Source organism: Sinocyclocheilus rhinocerous, unplaced genomic scaffold (assembly GCF_001515625.1).
Source record: "Sinocyclocheilus rhinocerous isolate Xijiao unplaced genomic scaffold, SAMN03320098_v1.1 scaffold3199, whole genome shotgun sequence".
NCBI lineage: Eukaryota > Metazoa > Chordata > Actinopteri > Cypriniformes > Cyprinidae > Sinocyclocheilus > Sinocyclocheilus rhinocerous.
In genome coordinates this window covers 28,927-33,411 of record NW_015659042.1, presented here as the reverse complement: position 1 = coordinate 33,411, position 4,485 = coordinate 28,927, and the positions used below count along the sequence as shown (strand labels likewise).

The window sequence follows — 4,485 nt, the reverse complement described above, 5'->3', positions numbered from 1 at the left end:
TTCACCATGTATGCATTTGATTTACAGTGTTACTAGTCATCTGCTATCAAAATCAGTCCATTCACGATGATGTATATGAAAATTGATTCCTGTTTATTGAAAAGAAGCTTGTAATACATTCTGTTCCAATGTATTTATTTATGTTCTTTTTGTTGCATTATTCTTTTTTCCTTTGTATTTGCAGGTTGTGTACTTGAATGCAGAAAATAACAACCGCCCAGTTCAGGAAAGTAAATACAATTCAAATGCTTTTACTTTCCTGAACTGGGTGGTTGTTATTTGCTGCATTCAGGTACACAACCTGCAAATACAAAGGAAAAAAGAATAATGCAACAAAAAGAACATAAATAAATACATTGGAACTGAATGTATTACAAGCTTCTTTTCAATAAACAGGAATTTAAAAAAACTCAATTATCTGTCTCTCATATGTGGACTTTAGTTAATCAATAAAAGAAATGACGAAAGCTCAGTTTTATTTCTTCATTGGTTAAACTACAAAATATTGCGCGAAGTTCACTGAACATTAATTGCATTTAATAAATAATAATACAAATAGGCTGCTCTTTTCCTACATCTGATGTGCCATTTGACCCTATAAGTGTAATGAACAGCAGTAAGAGTCTTGGCACCACGAGTGGGCCCGAGGGGGCCTGACCTGGCCACTTCGGTACCTGCACCCCCTCACCTTGCCGATTCATGGAACATGGTTTCTATCAAGGCCCACTCTAGAAACTCAAATGCCCCTCCAGTTTGTGTGGGCTGGCGTAGACTGAGCGGTAAATTAAATGAGTAAAAGTACTTGTACTTACGTGAGTACGCGATTGAAGCTTCATTTGTAAAATCTTCTGGTAGAATGTTGCATTCTGGCTCAAGTAAAACATTTCTCTGAATAATGTCTTATATATTCCTACTGTCATTGTGTCTCGAAACACTGTCATGTCTTGACTTTACTGTAAGAGCAGGACAAAAACACAGACATCCTCATTCTGACCTACAGACAAAAAAGGGAAAGAGAGAGAACTGAAAACAGCTGAATACAGTCTGGATTTTCCATGAATTGCTGTTCAGATTTTGCTTGATATTAACACCAACATATAGAAAAACAGTTACTGAAGAGACTAGATGGATATAGATACCTACATTAAGGTTTTTGGTTGTCATATCTGGGCTCAATCCAGAAAGATCTTTCTCATAGTTCCTCTCACTCTTCTTCATCCTGACAGACTGAACAAATGCTGTGAAGAGACTGTAATATTCCCTGGCAACCTGATGGGTGGAGAGACTTTGACTTGTTACTTGTCAGACCTAATGAGCGAGTAAATGTTTAGTAAGTGGGCAGATCACGTGTTCAGCAAGAAACAAATCATAGTGGTTCCTGTTCCCAGGGTCTCTAAAATGAACAAAATAATAATAGCATCACACACAGACAGACAAACATATTGATCTCTGTATACATGGCTATTTAAACACTCAAGTTTTCTGAATTATGTCTGACACCTTCCTGCTATCTTTCTGACTTTATTATCATCAAGAGAACGACATGAATGCAAATTTTACATCATTCATGAACCGCAGAGAAACTGAAACACACAGAAGAAAAACATACTGTACATTGGATCTCATAAGCATATCAGCATATTTGAATACCTTGAAAAAGACTAATGATGGATGCATTCCAAACGCTTTTTTTGTGAAGCTTCAAAACCTTTGCACGTCATTTTTGGAACCAGTGATTCAGAGCTTGCATCAAACTGCCAGTGTCACATTATTTAAGTAAATGAGGCTTTGTTATAATATATATCGATGCAACTTTTTACAACTTGTGAATCCAACTGTTACAAGTATAATATAAAAACCAAACAAGTCCTGCTTACAAAATATGTGTGTGCAATGTTACCTAGTTACCAGTGTGTCCACTAATATTATGTGGGAGAAAAATAACTTTCAGGGAATTTGGAAAACGCTAGATAAAGACCTCGGGTAGAAAGATGTATGTGAATGCATTACTTGTTTTAATGGAGAACAAATGCTTGCACAATTGCATTGAATGTGTAAGATGTCCCCCCTCTCCAATTAAATATGTAAATGTTCATATGCCTGTATATTAATCATATAATACTTTTACCTTTCAGATTAATCTCCTTAACTGGGATTCTGCTTTGTCTGTGATCAGTTAGGATTTATTTATTCTAAATTTCGACAAGTGTTACCAAGTTACTTGTGGTCTGGGCCATTATTTTTTAGTAAAGAAAAAGAAGTAGTTCCTGAAGAGTGACTGTAACACTTATAACGTTAGGTAACACTAAGTAACACTTATATTTTATGTCTTGACACACTAAATGGTCACTGACACAGTAAAAACATACATTTCTGTGAGGTAGACTGACAGATTGATACAGTAGGTTGTATAAAGTCAATATCACGTGTGATCGTGTTGGTTTTAGGAAAAACAACACTTTTGCTTGTGTGATAATTCATATATCATGTTATAAATATACAGTATATTTAACAAAAATGATTATTGGGACATTTCTTGCCTCATACTGTACCTTGAATACTTGTATCATTTTCTGTGATTGTGGTGTAGTTTCTGCCCCAAGCCCCATTCATTTGTGACTGGAAAACAACTACTAATTAAACAAATAGGTAAAGGTGGATCCATGGGCAGGACCTCAGTCTTGCCCACAAGCATCCTTGAAGAATTTGGACATTAACCACAAAATCACACGCTTGTAAATCACAAGGCTTTACAGTATGTGTTATTCCAAACTTTATTAAATAATAATAATTAGTGAAACCCATATGAAGCAATCACTACTCAGGTGTTACCTCGTCATGCCTCAGATACTACTAGGAATCTGGACTATTATTTTAAAGTAGAAAAATGTCAGTGGTCTAGATCACTAGTAGTTCCCGCAGAGTAACTAACTAGGTTTCAAACATTGTTCATAGGAATGCCAGTACATTTGTTTGGTGTATTGCTTGTTTTAATAAATGAACAAATGTAAAAGTAAAACATTTGGTGAATAAGTAGGTGAATTCAGTTTGATAGGGACACTTTTCCCAGTCATTTCAATTACTAAAATGTGTCCCAATCAACCTGAATTCAGAAATGACTAGAAATATCCAAACAACTTTGACAGATTTAATTTTATTTACTCAATTTACCGGGTCTTGAACATACAAATGAAGCTTATTTACATATGAAACACAATGGTCCTCATTTTCAGTGTATATAGCCTTCCTGAGCACACTGAAGTACAAGTTAATACACAAATGTTTACTAATATAAAATTGTTAAGGCAGCAACATATTGACAGGCTTATCCATCTATAACTTCAGCCAAAAATGTACCGGTTTCAAGATCACAGTCAAAATGCAGTACATAAGGCAAGGATGTAACAGTAAAAAACATCAGAAAACTGTAAGCATTCAGCTAAAAAAGTAACTTTTAACTTACAAAGTCAAGACACAAGGCAAAGTTATTTAAATAGCACACTTCATACACACTAGTAATTAAAAGCACTTAACATACAAGTAAAAAAAGGAAAAAGAAAGAAAGAAAAAAGAAATTATTTACATTTTTAACATTGTATTTTTTTTCTTACAAGGTAGAAACTGAATCCATGATTACATGTGATTGTCTTATCAGTACAAATGTTGCTAATAACATCAAAACATCTAACACTTCTAAAAATAAATGGATAAATAATAAAATAAAGATGGATATTCATGAAATGTCTTGTGCCCAGGTACGCAGTTTATAGGCACTGTTGTTTTGAGGCTATTAAGGAAATGTTACTCACACAAACATTGTTTTGTGAACCTCAATGTTCAGCAAATATGATGCTATGCAAACTAAACATATTTCCGAAAAGTCAAGCCAATGGTGATTCATGTTTTACTAGTTATTGTTGTTTTCCCTTGGAAACTCTTATCAGTTCAAGCAAGGTTATTTGTTGTGGCTTCAAGCTACTATGAGACCTTCCACTGACCTTCTCTCTTTTATTCACAGATATGACACGCATGAAAGAATAATGGAAGTGTGCCGCTTCCTGCAAAAACAACTGTACAATATATAGGCTTACGACTAGAGATGCACCGATTGCAATTTTCTTGGCCGATTCCGATTTCCAATTTTTTCGTTAGTGTGATCTGTCGATATCGATTTTTGCCGATTCCGATTTTCTTTCTAAGAACTATAATTGACAGCAATATACAAACAAAAATCGACTATTCTTCAATGCAAAGTTTTATTTTCATAAAAAAACTAGTAAAAATTGCAAACAACAGCACAAATAAATGCAATAGAATAAAGAGAGCTATGAAACTACGTTTTTCAGGTTAAGTAAGTTTTCATTCAGGTAAGAAATACTACAGAAATTAAAGTAATCAAATGTAAAATAACACATCCAGTGTTATTTTACATTTGATTACTTTAATTTCTGTAGTATTTCTTACCTGAATAAAAACTTACTTAAC

The 4,485-nt window shown here is 34.0% G+C and overlaps 1 protein-coding gene across 1 annotated transcript in view; it reads right to left on the bottom strand.

The window, feature by feature from the left end:
• Nucleotides 1–4,485, bottom strand: part of LOC107723290 (uncharacterized) — a gene marked incomplete at its 3' end in the record, with an annotated part of 37,490 nt that overhangs the window by 8,677 nt on the left and 24,328 nt on the right. The window lies entirely within an intron of this gene.